Source organism: Eptesicus fuscus, chromosome 7 (genome assembly GCF_027574615.1).
Source record: "Eptesicus fuscus isolate TK198812 chromosome 7, DD_ASM_mEF_20220401, whole genome shotgun sequence".
Taxonomy (NCBI): Eukaryota; Metazoa; Chordata; class Mammalia; order Chiroptera; family Vespertilionidae; genus Eptesicus; species Eptesicus fuscus.
The window spans coordinates 49,543,290-49,568,130 of NC_072479.1; positions in this window are offsets into that span (position 1 = coordinate 49,543,290).

The window sequence follows — 24,841 nt, forward strand, 5'->3', positions numbered from 1 at the left end:
TAGCATAACATTTAGCATACTGTGCCATACTTTCCATCAGTATTTCTTTTTATTAGGATATGAAAAAGAAAATAAATTTTATTCAACTTGTGCTGCCAGGGTTAAGCAGTGTACCTGAGCACAGTGTATAATTGTTAACAAAATTAAAGAGTGAATGATGTAGGGATGTGGGGAGAAAAAGAAGGAGAAAGGGAGAAGCGGGAAAAAGGTAAGAGGGAAGGAAGTTAGGAAAATGGATTTAATTCACTGAGGATGTGGTAATCCTTACCCTTTAGCTTCCTAGCCATCTTGACAGGTAGATTCATTCCTATCATGGCATCTTGATGTCACAATGTTGAAAATTACTCTACAGAGCAAAAGAGCACTATTAATTTTGCTCCCCAGTTGACAACTGGTAGTAGTGATTACTTACTTACCTTTCTGTGACAGTAAAAAGAACTAATAATTGTAGTTTTATAAAAGCCTTTAACTAGATATTAGATGATATAACTATAACTCTACCAAAGCAACTGTTATGGTCAATTAGGTAAATAATTATTGCTTTAACAAGTCATTAAATAGTTTAATGATGGACATTAGAGCTCCCTTAGAGCTATTAGATGAATCGATAATTTATATTTTAAAAATATCAAAGTAAATATTTTTACATTAGATTATTATCACTTCCTCAGTCAATATCCTCTGAGAATTAGATTTATATATTTGGCAGTTTGGCAAGTAATTAAATATATTTCTATATCAATAAAATAAACTATGATAATTAAAATTAAACAACTCCCTCCCTCCAAATCTTTCTAATTGGTCATAGAAATAACAAATATGTAGAAACTGAAAATGTTAAAAAATCTTATCTTTTATAAATAATTTTAGTATTTAAGTACATTTAAATAAATAATAAAACTTCATAAAATTGCTGGTTGTACAACAAATATTTCTTGAAATAGACATGTTGAATCATTTAAAAGTGTTGTAAAGTCCCTTCAACTCTACTTAATTCCCCTTGGTTTGCATATTTTACTTTGGGTTGCTTCTATAGTTTTCCTAAGAACCATGATCTTTTTATTTTCTGCAAACATTTATTGATTGCTTACTCTGTGGAAGACAGTGTGTGAATCTACCTTATCTTTTTCTTAAAAAATATATACTTAACCAGCCTAATAACCAAGAATGTTCAATATTGTTATCTTTTTAAATTTCCTACTGAAGAAATTGTAGTTCAGAGGGCTTTAAATGACACTCTTTATCATTTAAAAGCTGATAGCAGAACTTGGGTTTAAGTCTTCTGAACCCAGGTTGAATGTTTCCTCACTGGTTCAGAGCTGCCCATAATTACCCTTCAATATACCAGAAACTTTGAAAAGCTCTGGGAATCACTGCCAAGCAGATGAAGAACCCAAGACTCAGAATTACCACAGGTTCCCTTTCCTTTTCCATTTGAACAATAGCATTAATGCAAAAAGGTAGACTTTACTAAAGATTTTTCAGATGTGTCTATTGCACCTCTTAACAAAGACCATGTGAAAACTTCCTTCTATTCTCCCTTCCAAATGTCCTTATCACCTATCACCTGTGCCAATTCTACTTTTCCTTTCTAACTCCTTCCCCCTTAAACTTACAGTCCTTACTTTATGTGAGTGCTTACCTGTGCTCTCTTTCTCTCTCACTCTCTTCCTCTCCCCTCCCCATTCTTTCCCCCCTCTCCCACCTCTTTTCCTGCCTTTCTTGTTCCTCTTTCCTTTGCTCTTAATATGAATTCTTCTCTTTTTCCTTTGCTTTCCCTCCCTTTTTCTCACTTTCCTCTTCTGCTCTCCAGATCTCACTATAACTCTCTGAGGATTTCATAATTCCTTATTCATTATTATTTAGAACAATCAGCCCAGCTCTATCTTCTATTACCAAATGGTAACATTCAAGTTCATCAAGGTTATTAAAACATTTGAAAGGACACTGCCCTGCATTTAAAAGTACCAGGCCCCTAAAAAGTAGTTTAGTGGCATTCTATTATTGAAATAATCTTGAGGCAGCTAAACACCAAACGAACATCAGAGAAAGAGAGAAAGGAGAAATGGGGTGGAGAGGAAGGAGGGTGAGAAGGGAGTTATGGAGAGAGGGAAGAAGGGAGAAAGAGAGAGGTGAGGAAAGAGAGGGAGGGGCAGATTTCCCCAAGGAAGATATGTAATGTTGGTGAAGGTATGAAGAAATGTTGATGTGACTGCAAACTGAGATAATATTTCTTGAGGTGACTGTTTCTATCTGTATCTAAGGTTTAAAAAATTACATATATTTAGACCCAGAAATTTGATTTTCATCCTATGTTGTAAAATAATTCTCAAATAATTAATACAAGTGCATTGTCTAAGGAAAGCGTTGGAGTATTGTTTACTAATGAAATTAAAAACAACTTATAGTTATTGATAGGTATTTGGTTAAGTAAATTGTGATACAATCTAATGGAATATGATGCATTACTAAAATTAAAATATATTTATCTTCTTTATATTAAATATATATGTATAGTCACATGCCATAAAATGACATATTGGTCAATGACAGACCACATGGAGGTATTATAAGATTCTCATGGAGTTGAAAAAATCTTATCACCTACTGACATTGTACTGTCATAATGTCATAGTGCAATGCATTAACCACATGTTCATTGAGCTGCTGATGTAAGAAACCTACTGCATTTCTAGTTTTATAATAGTACAGCACATGCCATTATACATAGAACATAATACTTGAAAATATACTATGTTACTGATTTATGTGCTCACTCTACTATACTTTTTATTGTTATTTTAGAGTGCACTCTATGTATTCAAAATTTTGCTGTAAAACACTATGCAGGCAGCAGCCTTATATATGTCCTGTTTATCCTGTCTTTTGATTGCATCATTTTCTCATGTGCTTGATTTAATCACGTGTTATCTTATATGTACAGGCTTATAGCCTAGGAACAATAGGCTATACCATATAGTTTAGGTGTGTAGTAGGTTATTCCATCTAGGATTTTGTCATTGCACTCTATGATGTTTGCACAACAAAATTGCCTAACAATGCATTTCTCACAATGTAACCTTGTCATTAAGCTGTACATGACTGTATTGGGAATCTATTTTTATAAGTTTGTGGTTTTATTAAAATCATGTTTCAAAAGAGTAGCAATAGTGTGTTCCATTTCCTTTTTGGTAAAGTGTGTGTGTGTGTTATGCATGGATAAAACCTCAAAGAAATGTTAACTGGAGTTATCTTGGTAATGGTATTATAGATGCACTTTATTTTTCCTTTTGTGTATCTCTCAATGGCATAAATATGTCCACAGAGGTTTTTTTTTAATTCTTAATAATTAGTAAAAAACTACAAATGCTCAAATAAATTAATTAGTAGCAAAGTATAAACTAAGAGACTCTTTTTAGTACAAACTTAAATGAAAGACTTACTCTACACAGAGATAATAAATCTAACCATGTTCTAGACAGGAGCCCCTAAAACTGATGCCTGAGATAAAAGATAACTTTCATGTTGTTTATTTGAAAAGTGATCCCAGGGTGTAAAAGGTGAGGGACATTGGGACTGAATAGAAAAGGAGAGATAGCACTAGGATGCTTTATCAAGTTGTCCACCATGGCTGATACTCAATCCCCTAGCATCCTCTAAAGAGCAACAGAAAATATGTCTTAGAACTGTCTGCCAAGAGGATGAAAGGACGAATATTTATCCATCGGTTCTCAACTCTTATAGACAAGGGAGGCCCTGCAGCATTACCCCTTTTACATGCATGGACTTTGCCTGTGTGAGTGCTGACAGGGTGACCCTGGGGGTTCTGTGCTTGCACATAGGAGAAAACCCAGAACAAAAGGTGTAGGGCACAGCCCAAGGCGAGGCATCGAATGTCATACTGCACAAGCCAGATGAAGCCTGCACAAAGCTGGTCACCCCACAGTTATCAGTAAAAGGCGGGCATGAGAGAACCTGAAGTGGTACTTGTGTCCTTTACTAAATCCTAAGTATCACTGAATCCTCTTTAACTTGTGTCGGTCATAAACTCTGTAAGAATTTGATATAAGAATCTTACTGGAAGAACAGTTTCCGCTGTTGCAGTTGACGGTAAATATTATAATTCATCTCCCTTCTCCATTAGTTATTTTAGGTAACCCTCACCATTGCCTGGGGCATTGTCTGGTTTAAGTGTTTGCCTAGTGGGATAATCCCTAGAAATCTGAGGAAGGAAATGTTATGTGGTTACTGTGAATAGATCAGCCATTCCATAAGTTCTGGTGCTGCTGGCAGAACTTGTGGGCAGGGAAGGTTAGAACATATCCACGGTGTCAGTTTTAATAAAGGTATATCGATGCCTCTTCCAGGGCTGAAGGGGGTCCATGCAATAAACTTGCTCCCAAGAGGTTGAGTAATCTCCTGAAGGAATGACAGCATATTGAAGGCTCATCGCTGGCCTTTAGTGTGGGATTTGTGGTTTCATTAGTGGCAGCAGCTAGACCAGCCTTGATGAAACAGAGCCAGTGCTGCTGGGCTCATGTGGAGCCTCTTCCTCTGCCAATAATGTCAGTCCATTCATGGGCCGATAGTGCCAGACCTGCAGTGACTGAGGAAAGAAGATGGCATTTTCCCCACGAAGTTTTATACTGCCTCCTCTGTGTTGTTTGTTCTCTAGTGGCATTGACATGGTACAAGAGATCCTAACCCTTGGACCTTCTCTTAGATGTCTTACTACATGCCTCTTTCCCATATTTTCTTACCTTAGATCTTCCAATCTTGCTCTTTTAAGCCTCTTAACTAGACAATCCTTTGGCTACTACCCAATCTATCTTATTTCCGGCTACTTCCAAAATGAATGATCTGATGTGCATCCCTCAGTTCTTCCCATGGGCGGGGCTGGGAGGGCGGCAGTGGGAAGGTTTCCCTTCATTACTGACCTTTAGACCCACTTCTAATGGGGTTCTAGTGTGGCAGCAGTGCACTAAGGCGGTGACCAAACATTGTGCTGATCTATCTGGGAACCAGTTAGGCATTCTCTACGTTCTGGTGCTCCTAGCAGAAGATCTGTGGGATGAGAAGGGAAGTACATATTCATGGTAGGTGTCAGTTTTGATAAAGAGTTTTTTTTCTTCTTCTATTAGTTAGGTGTAGAAAATCCCCCATGACGCCAAATGACGAGGTAGAAAAAGGTGGCAGGGCAGCAGGGATGGGTGACATGGAAATCCGGGCTACTTGTTCAGTTGGTTTATTCATAATTTTTATACTTACTGGGACCTAATTCTACGTGTACAGTTTCCACTGTACAAGGAATTGCTGCTGAGCCCACCTACCATTATGACTTGAAATCATATGGCATGATATAATAATACCCAGTTCTAAGGGTTTTTAGTTGTTGTTGACATGTGATCACATGTTTCATTACCAGAAACTCTATCGAGATTAATAGCATAACTAGAACAGTTTTTTTAAAAAAAACAGTGAAATGTTCTCTGGAAGAGAAAGCATGGCCTTCCTCCAAAATCCTAGGGATATGTTATAAAATTTTCCTATTCAGGCTTGTCAGAAACTCCACAGCATCCCATCTACCATGACTGCTTTTATCACAATCAAACCTGCCGGCTACATTGCCCAAATGTCAAAGCAGCAGGCAGCACAGACTGAAACTGCTGCAGGGCCTCCTCTTCTCTAGGCGCCAGTCAAAATTAGCAGTGCTGTTCCCCCTAAAAATATGGATAGGGCACTATTCCAGAGTGTGGTTGTATGGCTTTCAAAATTCAAGGAGACCTACCAGGTGCCTTTTTCTTAGTGGCCAGGTTGTACAAATTACAACACTTTGTATCCTTGTATGCTCCAGATTATAGCAAGCCTTAGTATTTTGCCAATATGGTATCCCCTGAGTATATTTGAAATTTATCTTCTACCCACTGGTATGCATATGTCTTATTAGGGTATCTAGAGTGATTCCATATCGGCTCAACAAGTACTGTTAGCATGATGCTTTCAATTTAGGAACAGCATGATAGTCTGTGTAATGTCAAGATAATTAAGGACTATATTATGACACAGCTGAATATGATAATGGAGCAAAGGGAATGTTTTTCTATGCAATAATGAAGAGCTAGGTTTGATCCTCATTATTGATAAAGATTTAGAAAAATACATTGACCAGATACATGGTACCTAGTACCATGTGCTTCATTATTCTGATCAGTGAAGGTACCTCATTGGGCATGGCAGTTGTGTTTGAGGCTATCACTTGGCAAAATTTATGGAGCTCGACATCATCTGCCATTATCCATGCAGTTTTTGTAGGGTCCACCAAATCTATTAATTGAGAATATAATAGGCATTGCTACCCATAAGTCTTTGATGATGGCATTAATCCCTACACTTCCCTTTTGGCTGTATTATTGTTTCTGATTTACTATATTAATGGGTAAGGGAAGTTTCAGGGACTTCACAAAAACAACTTCATACTCTTTTCAGGTCAGAGTTGCTGCATTCACAGTTACAGTGGAACAGGTGAATGTTGAGAGGCACCCAATTGGATCACTTGTATTTTATTTATATTCCTTCCTTCCTCCATTGTATGTAAACAGTGCTGTGCCCTCTTAATACTTAGGGCAAACCACTCCTCAAAAGAAGATAACTTACCTTGTATGTTGGTTCCTAGGTACAAAGCACATTAAGTATCCTGGTGGCCACCGTAGCTTATTGTTTGATGGGACTTTGATTGTCTACCCTGGAAAAGTTGCACCTCCTTTGGACACCAGGAGCTCTAATCCTGCAGTGCCCAGAGTTGTGGGAATGGTGAATATTAAGTTCCTCAGTGGGTCTTTGAAAACAACGGTCCACTCCTGCTTCTATCCTTCTGTTCCTGGATCCATGGCTTCTTTGTATTGAGGAAATCACATATGCATCCCTGATTTAATGCATATCTCATATCCTGAAGTATGGCATGCCTTCCTTTCAGAATGAGCTTTTGAACTGACACTTCAGCTGTGCAGTTAGAAGGGCATTAAGGTGCTCTATGAGGCCAGCTTCTTCTAGATGATGCAGTATGTGATACAATAACTTGATCCCAGGGTAATATGCTCACTCACATTCTTTCTTTGCTGTGAAGCACACCCCCTCATTAGGTGCTGTGTTGTTAGGATTACATATCTGTGGATCAGGCATTCCATAAGCCCACAGACAGTGGTGTTGGCTACGTCTCTGAGGACAGGAAAGGCAAGCACATATCTGGACTAGGTAGTTATCTCTATGAGGATAAATTAGCCCTACACCATTACACCAAAGGCTCAATGATAGTTTCTGTTGTTGACAGGTTGGACACTTAGCGCAGTAGCATTAGATAGACCTTGGTACTATCCAGTACCTGCTGTTGGGCCCATGCATAGCCTGCACATCTGCCACCAAGGATACTCCATCTATCGATTATGCCAGTTCTGGGTGCTTATCATGAAAGCAGACTAATCATTTTGTCTATTTGGTAGTTTAGTGATTCTTCTATGATGGCTGCTTTTCATTTATACAGAAATCTTCACATGTTTTGCCATGCCCTATTTGTCCATCTGTATTTCTCTACCCAGACGTCCTCATCTCTGGTCTTCCAACTATTTCCTTCCAAGCAACTGTTCAGATGAGCAGACAACTGGTCACTTCCCAGGATGCTTTATATTCTCATTTCAGATTTCCACTTCTCTTATACCAAATGTTCTTTCACATGTACAAGTGCCAAGAGGGTTCTAGTGGGTGTCCAACAATGAGACATTCTAGAGCCTCAGGATGGAAAATGAGAAATGCTTGGTGCAGAGTTGAGGAAAGGAACTTTGAGGTTTCATATGATCAAAGCTTGCAACTTCTCCAGTGACTGGAATAAAAGGTGGGGCTGGGAGGGTCTGAAGTAGTACACAAGAAGTATCGATATATTACATGGAACAACCAACACCAAAAATTGAACGGAATATTGTATATAGAAAACCCTAAAGATGCTACCAAAAAAGTTACTAGATCTAATAAATGCATTTGGCAAAGTTGCAGGATACAAAATCAATATCCAGAAATTGATAGCATTTCTATACACTAATAATGAACTAGCAGAAAGAGAAACTAAGAAAATAACCCAATTTACTATTGCAACAAAAATTAGGTACCAGAGAATAAATTTAACCCAGGAGGTAAAAGACCTGTACTCAGAAAACTATGGGACATTGAAGAAATACATTAAGGAGGATACAAAGAAGTGAACGCATATACCATGTTCATAAGTTGGAAAAATTAACATCATTAACTACCCAAAGCAATCCATAGATTCAACACAATTCCTGTTAAAATACCAATGGCATATTTTACAGATCCAGAAAAAAATATTTTTAAAATGTATATGGAACCAAAAGACCCTGAGTAGCCGCAGCAATCTTGAGAAGAACAAAGTTGGAAGTCTCACAATACCAGATATTAAACTATACTACTAGACCAGGCATGTCAAACTTGGGGCCCACTGGCTGCATGTGGCCCACAACAAATATTTTTTAGGCCCAGCCAATATAACAGTATGTAAGAAACGTTTTAATAAAAATTTTATAACTTAATTTTTACAATATCCTGTTATACATAATTATTAATAACGAGCTACAACGTTCGCTAATGACTGATCACTATAATCGTGTTGCATTCATTTCCCTTAAGTGCCTTACGCACAGGCGCACCATTTCTCTCCACCAATACCAGCAGCGAATATTTTAGCAGCCGATTGCCACATCATAAGTCTTGGACTGACTTGTTTGGTGTGCGCAACAGGAAATATTTTGCTTCCGGAGAATAAGAAAAATAGGTTTATTTGCATTACACTTACTAATTTGTGCAGTTATTCAGTGTCCGATAAGTTAATGTTCAAGAAAAAATATTAATTTTTATTAAAATATTCTATTATTTTATGTTAACGATTACTCATTTATTTCAGCTCTTTGTATTCAGCATGTCTCTATCGAAATAAACCTATGTTTCTATGAAAATTGAAGCTTTTTTTTTTTGTGTGGCCCACATAAACGTAAACCTTGTTTATTTGGCCTGTGTTAGCCTTTGAGTTTGACATGCTTGTACTAGGTCATCATAATCAAAACAACCTGTTTCTGGCATAAGAACAGGCATATAGACCAATGGAACAAAACAGAGCACCCAGAAATCAACCCACACCTTTATGGTCAATTAATATTTGACAAAGGAGGCAAGAGCACAAAATGGAGTAAAGACAATCTCTTCAATAAATGAACTGAAGTCTTATAATGTAAATGCCTTTTTGAAAGATTAAAATTTTTACCATTGACTAAACTTAAAATTAACCACTGCATGGCTAATTTAGTTCTCTGAGAAGAAGACTTAATGACACCTAGGGAGGGCCCATGAAGAGAGAATAAGAGCGGTAGTATGGATGGATGGAAAGGATATATGCTGGGGAGAAAAAAAGTAATAGCCTTCATCAATATTAGAATCATTTTGCCAAATTTACCTGTCACTAACATTGTCACCCTTTTTTATGCCTTACTTGTTGTTTGTGTAACTGAGGTTGGTACGGGGATTTAATGATAAAGTAGATATGAAAGTTTTTGGTACAGTTCTAATTGCAATTAAAGTTTTCATTCAGGGAGCATTTTTAAAAATGCAATAATTAAAGAGAGATGAATGAGGCTTACAGGACCTAGTCAATTAATAAACTAACCCTTAACTAGACAAGAATAGCTTGCATTTCCACCTTATTCAGATGGTCATATAATCAATGTGAGAGCGTCAGGGTTTTCAGAAAGTTTGGGGTGATTGGTCTTGACAATGACTTCCAATCTTTCCACATTGTAAATGGGATCAGGTAAGTGAAATGACAGTTTTCACTGGGTTTGAAGAGAATCTTTCCATCATTTAGCTCTGCCCTAGAATATCATAATTGCCATATCATTTAGGCCACACTGCTTCACAGAAATTTAGTTAATTAATTGTGATTGGTTGTAATTTGAGCATTCACTAGAATTTGCTTTCTTTTGGCATTTAGAAGACAACATCACTAATGGTCAATGAGTCCCTTGGGTTTTGTAAGAGGAGAATACATATCTCAGAGGGACTCAGAATTCCAACCGAGGTTCACCCATACTGGATCTACATTAATATTCCTTTAGCAAGTGAACTTCCCAGTAGAAGTACTGTCAGAGATGTTTATAGTGTGTTTGAAAGAAAATAGTTCTCAGCAAAGATGCTAACAAATGTTTCTCTGATCTGAGACAAGTGGTCCCCTAAGATAGCTGGACAGATTCAGGGGCTTTGATGTCATTTCCTATTTGTATAAGCAAGCAGCTTACAGAAGTTTGGCACAACCAGTGAAAGAAAAAAAAAAATCACTGGCCTGACCTCTGAAATGACCTTTATTGGTGGGTCTAGCTTGTGCACTGCACAACATTACTGACACTGCCTTGAACCAGCTCACAGGCAACTGGGGCTGTGTTTCCTTCCGAAGGCTGGTGCTCTATAGAGGCTTGTTGCCTCCCGGTGCTCGGAGCAGTGGGGATCTCGCCTTTCTCCTGCTTTCTTCATCTATTACATTTTGTACCAAGAGACCTGGATCCTGAGGTTACTCCAGTTATAGTATGAATGAGATAGTCTATTTAAATGCACTTTGCCTTTTGTGAGGGCTCTATAAATAGCCAACATTTTATTGTTGTAGATTCAGCACTCACTGTTTTCTTTGACTCTTTTGTACGCATACCACGTAGAGCCAAACAACCTGAAAAAATAGTGAGTAGGTATATTAAGTACAAACAAATAATCTATATGTTTTACAGTACATTTATACACATGTTCATGTTGGAATTTCTCTATAAATAAGACAGAGTACAGTACTTTGAGCCATTATAGATTCCATTATCCTCTCAAATACTGAGCAAGGAAATAATTCTCTTTTATCAAGTGGGCCAATTGTGAAACAAATGGTGTCAGTAGGTTCATTTGTTTAGATGCATTTGATGAGGGATAAGATGGTAAATTGAGTTCAATAGAAAGACTACAAGAAAGGTTGGCTCTTTATTGTGACCTGGAGGTTGTTTGCTTTCAGTTGTTTTGCTATGGCAGAGTTGTGGGAAGGCCTGTATTTCTGTATAGCTAGCTATTCATGCTTAGATAGTGCCAGAGACTTTTAGAAAACATTTCTCTCTTCAGTCATTGAATACTCCAAACAAACAGAATCACAACTAAAATTTTATAACAAAAAATACTTAGAAAAGCAGCTGATTTTTTTTCTTTAAATATTATTTCTTTCAATGATATTTTAAAAACAGCATTAAACTTGTGTTTTGCTTTAAGGATATTTCTTCAAATGTTTTGCATGGGAAATCAAGCTGAATTTTTTAAAACCTCACTTGAGGAGTGAGGATATTTTTTTTTTTCTATTGATTTTCAGAGACAGTGGAAGGGAGGGGGTAGGGGGAGAGAGGAGAAAGGAACATCCACATGAGAGAGACACATTGATTGGTTGCCTTTAGCTCGTGTCCTGAAGGGGCTGGGGATCGAACCTGCATCTGAGGTACATGCCATTGGTTGGGAATTGAAACCATGACCCTTAGGTCCATGGGTCGATGTTCTAAACATTGACCCAAACTGGCCAGGACTTCTTCTTAATGAATTATATATTTTGAAGTTCACATGGGATTTGTTAAAAATAAAAATGGATTAATTCTATACAACTTAGTTATATATTAGAAGTGTCTTTGGTAGATGAAAAAAATGTATTACTGTTATTAATTATACCACTTAATAATGCACTGGTATTTATGTAATAATGGGATTACTAGTATATATTAAGTTTTATCTTCAAACTATCTAAGAAATATTAATCATAGATAGGTCATTGCCACTGATGTCTTTGGTAGGCTACTGATGTTCTGGGTGTTTAATTTATTAGAAACTGATTTTGTAAATTGCTAGATATAGATCATTTTGTAATAAACTTAAACCATGAAAGACCTTATAACACAATAATCAGTTATTAAAAATAAAGAACTCCAGAGTTTGGGCAGTTTGACATGAATAGTGTTAGAAGTTTGGAGGGGATGCCAGTTATCAGTTTATGCCTCTCAGCTCCAAAAGGCCCTACTTGTGCTACTGGCAGTTCTCCCTGGCCAGCTGGCCCAAGGCAACGCTTTGCCAGTTGAGGATCCAGGAGGGACACTATAGGAGGAAGAGGATTCTCTTACTCTTTCTGCTGTGTTCCTCTTCCCACAGGCTGCTGTGGTGCTAAAACTGGCATGCAGGGCACCGGGATGGGGCAAGGGAAGCTTTCCTGCAGGTCCCTCAGTGCTGCATCTGCTTCCTGGCCAGCATTCCACATGAGCACCTCTCTTGAGTTCTTCAGGGCCCAACCCCCAGCTCCCCAAGGTGACACACAGGAGTTCTCTGGGTACCCACACAGCTTTCTGATAAGTTGAGCAGCATCTTCTCATTCCCTCCTACCTTTGCAGCAGCTTCTGTGGGAGTCCAACCAGCTTCCCAGGGAGTTTAACTGCTCCCAGCACCCGTCGACTTCCCAGTGAATTTCACTGACATCATTAGGAAGTTCTCCACCGACCAGCCTCCGATCCCTGGCCATGGACTACCCATGGCTGTGGGAAATGCAATGAGTTTTTCCAACCTCAGTTTGTTTCCACCACACTCTGTTCAACAACTAAACTCCAGCATTTGGGAGGGCCCCCTCACCAAGACTGTTTTATTTTAGGTACTCTTTTTCAGCTCATGTGTATTGCTTAGAATGTTCTTTTTAGCCCCTGAAATAGCTAATTCCCTATATTTCTTTATATTAAAACTAGAGGCCCGGTGCATGAAATTCGTGCGTGGGGGGGGGGGCGGTTGTCTCCCTCAGCCCATCCTCCACCCTCTCTAATGTGGAACATCCCTCTCACAATCCAGGACTGCTGGCTCCCAACCACTTGCCTGCCTGCCTTGCCTGATTGCCCCTAACCGCTTCTGCCTGCCAGCTTGATCATCCCATAACCACTCCCTTGCCAGCCTGATCGACGCCTAACTGTTCCCCTGCCAGCCCGATTGCCCCCGACTGCCTTTCTCTGCCGACCTGGTCACCCCTAACTGTTCTCCTCTGCAGGCCTGGTCACCCTTAACTGCCCTCCCCTGCTGGCCTGGTCACCCCTAACTGCTCTCCCATGCAGGCCTAGTCACCCCTAATTCCCTCCCCTGCAGGCCTGGTCACCCCTCACTGCCCTCCCCTGCAGGCCTGGGTCCCTCCCAACTGCCCTCCATGCTGGCCTGATTTCCCCCAACTGTGCTCCCCTGCAGGCCTGGTTGCCCACAACTGCCCTCCCCTGCAGGCCATCTTGTGGTGGCCATCTTGTGTCCACATGGGGGTAGCCATCTTTGACCACATGGGGGTGGCCATCTTGCGTGTTGGAGTGATGGTCAATTTGCATATTACCTCTTTATTATATAGGATTTACCAGTTCCAATTACTGTGCTATTTCTGTCTCCTGATTGGACCCTGATTGATGTGGGGGTTGAAGAGCATTTAGTGGTAACTTTAGTAGTTCACTGAAAGCTTCACTAAGGATGTAATTTTTCATTTTGTTTGAAGAATTCTTTAATTTCTTAGCACTATTGGATATATGACTATAGTTTTAAACGTTTTAGAAAACTAGGGGAAGCTAGATGTAGTTAAATTGGTAAATTTGGTTATTTTACTATGATTGAAAATTTATTTTTCAAACTTTATTTTCTTATTTTCATACAGTCTATGGCTATAGCTTCTGGTTTCCCCTTCTAGTATTTGATGTAAATCTTGCTTATATTTTATGAATAGTTTGTATATTACTTGCCTTTAAATGTAACAAATACTCTCTAATACATGAATTGCTTTTTTTCCTACTATGAAGACATATTCCTATTTCCAGAAGTATGTATTTGGAACTGTGAAAAACTATCCCCTTATACACATGTTTTGAAAACATGAGTTTTTCTTCTATGTAAAATATTAAAAGGTTATTCCTAACCCGCAGTCAACTGCCTACTTAATATTAAATTATTTTTACATAACAAAAAGTGAGGGATTTTTAGTTCATTTTAGTAATACTTGTTTTTCTTAAATTTTTTTTATGGTTTTGCAGAATGAGATGAAGAGAGAAAAACATCAATGTGAGAGTGGAACATGGATCGGCTGCCTCCTGCACGCACCCTAGTTTATCGAGGCTACAACCCAGGCATATGCCTTGATTGGGAATTAAATCAACAATCTATGGGTGCAGGGATGAAGCCCAAATAACTGAGCCACATAAGCCAGGGTAGTGATCCTTTTTTAAAATGTCCAATAATATAGACTGATTCTTAATAATAAAATCCAAAGAGTAAAGTCAGGCTCAATAGTCTTAGTGAAATAAAATTATATTTCCTAACATATGTGTATTATGTAAACAAAATAATTAAATGATTTTTGGTTTAGTTTTCCTCCTTTCACTGCTATATTTTATTTTCAAAGCTGTCTAAATCAGATGAGTAGAGTATAAGGCATAACCAAATGAAACTGCAGATGTGGTGTCGCTCACATCATAGCACTCAGGGTATTTCTCCTTTCAGTTTCTCATCTTCCTTCTCAAACCCATATTGTTGATCTTATTGGCTATCCCTCACTAATGTGTCTTACCACTTTAAGTCCAGTTTTCACTTCTCAGCCCAGCCTCAGATTGAAATTTGTTTTCAAGTATTTGATCACTTCCTGAGCAGGAGGTTATCTCAGAGATATTCCTGCGCACTCTGCAACCTGCAGTCTAGACCTGCTGCAACCCCCACCCTGTGGCTGGCACTTGGCCTTAGAGTTCCAAGTGAAAAAGAAGGGGCTATTGGCTAGGATGCTATTTCCTACACCGCTAGAAAAATCATGCGACCATGGCACATCAAACAAATGGCACCTAGATAAATTATTAAATTATGCAATGGTGTGTGCCTCTCTGAACAAGTCCAAAAACATGTTTCAAATGCTTAGGATGTGTATTCTCTCTCTCTCTCTCTCTCTCTCTCTCTCTTTCTCTCTCTCTCTCTCTCTCACACACACACACACACACACACACACACACACTCACATACACACACTAATACACTCCCAGATACACACATGCTGACTCATACAGACATGTGCTGCTAATGAAATGCCTACAATCACAAGTCTTCCCTGCTCCTTGCCTGGGAGAGTTGATTTTGAAGCCAGGAAAGTGGCCCCAGGTTTTGGCCTGTTGGGGATATTGAAGAGATGCCTCAGCAAAAGTCAAAGAATGGGGGGTGAACTCTTCTTCTATCGCAGTGGTTCGCATTCCCGGCTGCATCACCTGGGGATCTTTTAGAATTAATATCTGGCCCCAACTCCAGGCCAAGTAAATTAGACTCTATGGTGGTAGGCCCTGGATATTAGCAGTGTTTTACTTAAAAGCTCTCTAGGCACTAGTAAATTGCTGCCAGGGTTGAAGACAATTGTGCTATTCTCCTATCATTTTAATCCCATTGCCTCCAATTTTAGCTCCAGCCAGACCTGCAGCAGCAGCAGCGACTTCCTTTGCTGACAATTTACTGTTGCATTCTTGTTGCTAACTATTGGTCAGCAAATGTTAGTGAGCGCCACATTTGAGCACCTACATGTTTGGGGCTCTGAGGACATAGAATCAAAGACCCGGCCTTTTTGAGCATGGGCGAACACTGACAATAAACAAATATACAAATACACACTTTATATTAGTGCTATGAAGAACAATCAAACCAAGATAAGGGGTTGGGACAATGAGAGGAGGGAGTAAGTAGGTATATGTTACATAGAGTGCTGTGGAAGCTGTCTTTCATAAGATGACTTTCAACATAGATCTCAAAAACGTGGCTGTGTGAATCTGGCTGTTATTTTGGACAAGAGCACTGGAGGCAAAGAAAATTTGAAATTTTAAAGATCCTGAGGGAACAGAGCTTTTTAAGTGATTCTCAGTGAAAAATGTTTAAATGGTATATTCACTAAGGATGTAGGTCATCTTTGTAAAAATGTTGCTAATTAGTCTTTTAAAAAATCTTTTAAAATTTATTAATTTACATTAATAAAATCAATACATCTTAAGTGCACACTTTGATAAATTTTGACAAGTGTATATGCCCATTTAATTATTGCCAAATACAGATGTAGAAAGTTTTCTTGTGTCCCTTTTCACTCAATTCCCCATCCCTATCAAGGCCAGCACCAATCTTGGCTCTGTCACTATAGTAGATTCATTTTGTCTGTTTTAAAGATCCGTTGAAATGAAATTGTACAGTATGTACACTCTTTACTTGGATTTCTTTCAGTAAGCATATTTATTTTAAAATTCATCCACAGTAATGCATGTATAAATAGGTGTGTCTTTTTATCACTGGTAGGATTCCATTGCATAAGTATATCACAATTTGTTTAACCATCCACACATTGATGGACATTTGAGCTCTTTTTGTATTTGGCTATTATGAGTAAACCTGATATGGACATTTGTAGACATAAGTTTTCATTTCTTTTGGATAACTATGTAGGAGTAGAATTGTTGAGTCATATGGTAAATATGTATTTAATTTGATAAATGTCAAAATTCTGTTCAGAATAGTTGTAGTAAATTATATTCCACAAGCAATGTATGAGTATTCCAATTGCTCCATATCTTTGTCAACAATTGGTATTGTCAGTGTTTTCAAATGTATCCATTGTAAAGTTTTCTAGACTTCTAGAAACCTTAATGGGCCTCAAACATATACTGGTGACAGAAACAGGTCCCTCACTAATACCATAGGACATGATGGCCTCATTTACATTGATTTCATTAAGAATGATGTTATTTCTAATTAGAATTGTTACAAGAATACAGGAGGTCACAATGAAGGTTAGTGACAGGTACAGCATTTCTGAGCATCCAAGAAGACATGAGGTCACATTCAGGCTTTGCTACTTGCTAATTGTTAAGTCCCAGGAGAGTCACTTAACCTTTTTGAGCTTCATTTTCCTAACCTGCAAAATTGACTTAGTAAGTAGCAACTTGAAGGTTATTCTTTTTGTTTAAATTTCTTGTAATATATATTGAACAGTTTTTATGCACCAGCACTGTAAAAAAGCATTTAAAGTATATTATCTTGTGTCATTTTCAAAATAACTCTGTGGCATGTGCTGTATGATTATCTTTACTTTCAGATGGTAAAGATGATGCACAGAGAAGTGGCCTGATTAAAGTCATTTAGGGTGCAAGTGGCAGAATAGGTCAGAGTTGAAACCCAGCAGTCTGAGTCCATAACCTGGGTACTAACCACTATATGTACTATCTCGACATCTGAATTACTCATGTTATTTGGAAAGGTAAACTCTAAAGAACCCGAGTAATGCTAATAAAACAAAATCTGCAAAGAAATTGGTCTGAATCATCACGCAAAAAGATTTAGGAGAGGGTCATTATTTTTATCGTTCTACGGAGGTAAATAGAAAGAGAAGCGTCCGAAGAAGAGAGAATGGATGGCTGCAAGTGAGCAGTGTTTAATTAGAACAGTACTGGGCCTCGGCGAGTGAAGGGCCAGTGGAATTCACTGGACAAGCGGCTGAAAGATGTTGAAAGCAATGGTGCCTGTTTTCCCATCTGAAGCTAACCGAGTTGCTATTAAATACACTCACTCATACCCTCAGTTTGTGCGATGTAACAAGCTAAGGGCTAGGTAAGACTCAGAGAAATGTGTCTTTATTAATAAACGCTTACATGACTTTTGCTGCTAGCCAAGAGTGTGGACAGTGACCAGATTTACCTTCCACTTGAAACAGCTAAGAAATCGGAAAACAGTGTATGAGACATCTATTTTCAGATACGGGCAGTCTTCCTAAATGGAAGAAATTGAGTGCGGAGTCCAGGAAGGCCAAGGTAGTTGGAATTCACATGGCAGAGTACAGTGTCTCACAGAGAATAAGAGAACAATAAAAGAGAACGTGAGTTTCACAGATCTTCAGAAAGTCTCCCCAGGGTCTGCCGCTGAGCACTGATTAGCATTTGCCTGTGAGGAAATTATCTCGGGCCAGGAACAGGCCCACCTGAAAGCAGCAGAGGAATCATCCCTCTAAGCTCACGTACAGGAGTCTGCATTTCCACTTGCCGTAGTGTACCATTTTGAAATTCAATCTACATTGCGCAGAGTACCATTCAGAGTACTCCACGTAAAATAGTACAGTAAAATTATCCCTAGACCAAAGACTGCTCTTGTTCCACTTAACAAAACTGAAAAACAAGCCTAGAAGGATGAAACTGTTTCTATGTAGTCTAACAGTATCCTAGGAAACCACTTAAGAATATTTATAGGAATACAGAATTTCCAGACCCAGTAAGTTAAAAGTCAATCAAATATTAGCCGGCATGAAATGAAATAGGAAAATACAACCCATCATGAGGAGAAAAATTAATTAATGTAAACAAACCCAGAAATGTCACATATTGTAGCATTAAGAGACATGGGCTCTAACACAGTTTTAGTTTATACAATGTTACATATGTTCAGAAGTAGAGAAAATATTAATCATACTAAGTAGAAACGTGAACGATATTAAAAAGACCAATGCTGAACTTCCAGAGATGAAAACTACAATGTCTGGGATGAAAAATATATTGGAAGAATTTAGTAGTAGGTTAGACACTGCAGAAGAAGAAAGATGGATCCATTTGGAGAACTAGCAAGGGGAGCTATCCAAAATGTAATAAAATTGGCAAACCAGGAAGATTGTATGTTTTAAACACTACTGTAAGCATTTTACGTACATTACCTCATTTAATCTTAACAAAATACCAGAAAGGCACTATTATTTTCTTAATTTTATGCATGAGCACACTGCAGAGAAAAATTATTTACTTGGTCATACAAGTTCGCATAGCAACCAACTGCCTGAGTCCACAATGTGACCGCACACTGTGGGGAACATTCGTTTATTGAGCCACTTGTGGATGCTGCATTCATTGGTTGTATGTGCCCTGACTGGGAATCAAAGCTGCCACTTTGGTGCATTGGGATGATACTCTAACCAACTTAGCTACCTGGCCAGGGTAAAACTTAGTATTTTTATATTTGTCCATTTCCCCCCATTTTGTGAGTGTGTAAATAGTGTCTGATTATGGTTTTTGTTTGCAGGTTGTCTTTTTCCCCAGATGCTAGAACAGTTCCACTGAGATTCAGAGGACAATCATTGGGTCTTTATCTGTTGAATGGGTGAGTAAAGCTCAGGATTCGGTACAGATGAATAAAGAGAAAGCGGGATAAATATGATGACATTGTTTCTGTGAAAGTCAGGTAAGATTTGAAAAGCAAAATAGATTGACAACTAGATTGTCATTTGAAAAGCACAGTAAGCATTTCAATTTTTAAAAAAGTCATATATTATTGCTGTATTTTTTTTGGCATTATTGGCTCACAAAATTCAGTCCAGTAAGTAAGAATACAATCATTTGCTACTACTAAATTTCTCAAGACTATTTGTTTTCTTCACAGTATATGGTGTACAAAGAAAATCATTTTACTTTAATATTTTAAAATTTGGCAAGAAAGTACATGTAAGTTGTGTGTGTGTATGTGTTTAGCCACCACTGATATTGTCATTGAATTTTCTCTTATGATTAAGATGGCATGCTGAGTTAAATGAGTCATTTGTAAGAAACCTGTCCTGATGATGAATCACCCACTATTTCAAAGAGAAGATGTAAGCATTGCTAATGCGTAATTCAATGTAAGAACTGTTTCACCATTAAAAAAAGAAATGCGCTTAGAAGTGGAATAAATAAAACCCAAAAGTTGAAGCCCTAGTAAGTTGACTTATTATTATGGCTTATAAAGCAAAGCAGAGTTTTATGATTACTGGTGGACTAATAAATGCTTATGTAACTGGATGTTTTAATTCACTTAATGCATTTAAACTGGCTATGTGATGAGCTCTATGTTCAATGAGTAATTGCTCAGACTTTTGCTTGAATTTGGTTATGCCTGCTAAGCACTCTTCTGCACATCATTCAGATTGTCATTTTCACACAGATAAACCTGTGTTCTTGTGGAAATATGGGTTAAGAGTGATTGGCTATTACACTTTTCAATGTTGAAAAGAAGGATTCTTTAAATGTATTATATTAAGCTTTGTATAATCTTGAACCAAAATTATAATCCCTTTTAATATTTAGGTAAGACTAGAATAAACTGAAGTTAGCATTTGGCACAAAAAATGATGGGCATTTATTCCACTAAAAGATATAGTTAAATTCGAGGGGAAAAACATCCTTGTAAAGTTTTAAAGTACTTGTATCTACTCCTTTGTGTATTTGCATAGTTGGCTTATTAGATTCATTAGTGTTGGCAAAGTAAAATCTGACTTTCAGAGGATAAGCCAGAGGATTGACAAAATAATGGGGGGGAAAGAAGGAAAGGGAAACTGGTAGCATTCATACTTCCATATATTTATCCACATATTTTCTCCTTCACTTCTTAATATCTCTCTTATGAATTTACTAAGTTTCTATTGTTTTCAAAGTTCTGTGGTAGATAGTGTTATGTGTTGAACTATGCCCCTCCCACCCCACCCCACAATTATAGACTGAAGTCTCAACCCTCCGTGACTCTGAATGTGATCTTGTTGGAAATAGGGTCATTGCAGATGAAATTGGTTAAATTACGACGAGGCCATCCTGGAGTAGCAGGGTCCCTTCCTCCGTGTCACTGCTGTCTTTGTAAGACGGAAAACGGTGTGGCCGAGGCATGCGCACAGGGAGAACACCCTATGAAGAAGGGTTGGAGCTGTGCTGCCACAAGCCAAGGAACTACCAACAGTGAGAACAGAGGCCTGAACAGACCCTTTGCAAGCACCTTCGGAGGAAGCAGGGCCCTAGCAACACCTGGATGTCAGACTTCTGGGCTCCAGAACCAGGAGTCGATAAGCTTCTGCAGTTCTGAGCCACCTGTTTGTTGTACTTGGTCAGGGCAGCCCTAGCAAAGTAACACAGGGAGGGCAGCAATATAAAGAAGTATTCATCTCTTTTAAGGGGTTAAAAATATAAAATTAATTGAAGAACATATAGCATGGATAAATTGCTTAATAGAGTGGAACAGAGAAAGAAAGCATGCATAGAAATCACCTCGCCTCCACAGAACCCCAGACAGGGATACGGAACGATACTGGAATAGTTGTTTTGCACTCAGGAATAATTTTGCTTCTTCTGATGAATTAACTCGATTTTCTTTCCTAGACTTTTTTTTTTTTTTAATCATTCTTACTCTGCTAGCACCAATTTTGTGGCCCACCTACAGCATGTTTATTGGCCTTTGTGGCATACGTTTTTGTATTTCCTAACTCTTTTAGCATCCCTGCCTTTTTTTTCTGTCTTCTTTCTCTCCAGCTTCATGTTCATTTTGCCTTGATGATTTTTACGTGTCCTTAAAAGACACTCTTAAGTCCACCCTCCTATAGGAGGTCAGATGTAGAAACTTCAGTAAAGGCTTGGAATGAAATGAAATCGGGGTGGGATAAGAATAGATACAAGAAGCTGCAGAGCAGGGTGGGTGCGCCTGTGTGCTGCTCTCACTGGGGAACCTGACACCAAGCTTCCCTGGGAAGTATCCGGTGCTCAGGTCAAGAACAGCACAAATGTAGCCCTGGGATTACATTTCTCTCTTCCCCTACTGGTACCTGATAATATTGTTTTCCTCTTACTCCATTGGAAACTTTATCATTTTTTTTTAACCCAGAAATAAGGTCAACCAAGGCCCACAGATCCCAATTTTAAAAAGACATAAACTTCCCTTTCATCTGTGCTGAGATGAAAGCGGAAAGGACTGAATATAGAGCATCTACAGGGTTAGGTTAGGGAGAAGTCAATCTAACTCATAGATTTCAGGAGAGTTAATAGGAAAAACCAGTTAAAGCAGGGAATTAAAAATATGCATAAATGCCCTAAACATTTTCTTTTAATCTGGAACATATAAATGTAAATTTACCAATTTATTTAAAATTCTCAACGGAAGGCGTTTATTGACTTTAGAGAGAGAGGAAAGGAGGGAAGGGGAGAGAGAAACATCGATGTGAGAGAAACACACATTGGTTGCCTCATATGTGCCCCAACCTGGGATCAAACCCACAACCTAGGTATGTGCCCTGACTGGGAATGGAACCTGCAACTTTTTTGGTGTAGGGAGCAACAGTCCAAACAACTGAGCTACCCAGCTAGGGCTAAATTTATCTCTCTCTCTTTTTTTATGTTCAGCCTTTTCTTTTTCACTAATTGAAATTCAGCATCATTCTTTTGGCATAAACCACACTCATCAGGCATCATCTAAGATTTCCAGCTTGAACATATTTAAATATATACCTAGTATATTACATACTGAATACATACATATAGATATTTATAACATTTCCCCCTTCAGTCAATAGCAATGTTTTAAAATATAAATCCCACTTATCAAGTCTTTCCATATTATTCAAATTAGTTTTCACAGAAACAAGTTTTTCCTTTCACATTTATATCATATTGATTTACATAGTAATAGATTACTTTAGGAAATGACACTGGCAAGTCCAGCTGGTAGCAGCAGATAGGGAACCAATGCTCTTGACTGAATGGCAGAATTAGTCAATAGGAATTGTATCAAGAAGTCTAACAGCTGCGAGATTTCAGTATTCTCTAGACGTCAAACTTCATAGAGGGGGAAAAATGACATTGATTAATCTAAAAAGTTGAATTAGTAGAGATTTACTAACATAGTTTCTACTACTATTTAAAAAGGGCAGGGGTGTAATAGAAGAGGGAATGGGTGAGCAGAGGTGCTGAATAAAATCTATGGCAATTGACAAGTATGCATTAGGTGCATACTAGGCTCTACCCATTGGAGTTACAAGGAAGGAAATAAACAAAGTCCCTATTCTCAAGGAACTTTTATTCTTAATAAACATAAAACTACCAGTATGTAACTAATCAAGTTATGATGCAGGCTGAGGAGAAAAATAAGCCAGATAAGAATGGAGACAATGAATGTTATTTTAGATGTTTATGAATGAAGGCTTCTCTGATAAGGTGAGATTTGAATAGAGACATTAATAAATTAATGGAGTAAGCCATGAGGATATCTGGAAGATAACTTTTCTAGGCAGACATAGGAATTACTTGGCATAAACACGGACAAGTAAGGAAACCACTGGAACAGAGGAAAGTGAGCAAGGTGGAGTGACAGGAAATTTCAGCTGTGCGGAAAATAAACTGGGGATGAGACCTAGTAACAGTGGAATTATTTATAAACTACACTCTGTTAAACCCAGATTGTGCCAGATTGGTCTCCATTCAGCCCAGAGGCATCATTAATGAGGCATCTCCATTCTGCATTCCCCTGGAATCCTCCAAACCTGCTTTCACTCTGGTGAATCCTATGTCACCACATGGCCTTCTCAATCTCCTACGGTGTTGATAACATCAGTCTAAACTACATTCCTGACTTAATCTCTCATTGCCCACATCCAATCAGCCACTAAGTCCTATTCTCTTCTGTTCATTTCCACTGTTGTGAACTGGTCTACACTAACCTCATCTCAGGCCCCTACCCCATGTCCCAACGTCTACTCTTGCCTCACTCTAATATATTTTCTTTCTTTTTTAAAAAAATTTAAATTCTTTATTGTTCAAAGTATTACATATGTCTCCTTTTTCCCCTGTTGACCTCTCCACAGCCACTCCCACCCCCCAGCACATGACCTCACCCCCCTATTGTCTGTGTCCATGGGTTATGCTTATATGCATGCATACAAGTCCTTTGGTTGATCTTTCACCCCTTTACCCCCACCCTCTTTAAACCCTCCCCTCCCTTCCCTCTGAGGTTTGATGGTCTGTTCCATGCTTCTATGTCTCTGGATCTAATATATTTTCAACTCAGCTGCCTACATGCAACTTCAAAAGTCTAAATCAGAGAGTTTTCTAAAGTGCATTTCATTCTCCTGCTTGAAAATATTTCTATCTTAAAACTTTTCCCATTTCTCTCAATATAAAAACCAAAATCTTTAAGTGATCCATGGGTCATTTGTGATCTTGCCTCCCCACTCACCTACGGCCGAAACCTTACAGCTGACCACTCTTCTCTTCCTGTCCAGCATGCAGCTACTATTTGGCCTTCTTTTGTTAAATATTCTAAGATCTTCTCTGAGTTAGACCGTTCCACGTGAGCAGGAAAGCATCTAATCACCTATCCTCTCCTTATTTCTATCTTATTCTCTAAATCTCAGTTTTGTTATTGCAAGACTCCACTGATTTATGCAGACCCACCTATGTTTCCATTAGAACATGTAGATTGAACCTTATGGACTATAAGCTCTATGAAGACACAGGCCATATTTCCCTTGTGTTCCCAGAATCTGTCAATGTCTACATTGTGATAGAATTCAGTAAAAAGGAATGAATAAATAAAGGTGCTCCCTCTCATCCTTTATCAGCAGTGTTTACTGATAATCTTTTATGTCCATGATACTGTTTGGTAGCAAAAATTTATTTCCTCCATGAAAAGACTAGACTTTCTCTGGTATTCTTTTTTTTCTGAAAGTCTTCAATACAAAATCAAATCCTGAATTCAATATTAGAGTAGAATGAGGGAAATAATATAAGTATGATAATAATTATCATGCAATGCATTTTCCTCTTCCTCATCAGAACACTGGAGAAGGGGATGGCTTCTAATTCTTTGCATAAATGAGACTTTCTAGTGAGCCTTTCCCTACTATGTTATTTAAAACTAGAGGCCCAATGCACAAAAATTTGTGCAAGAGTAG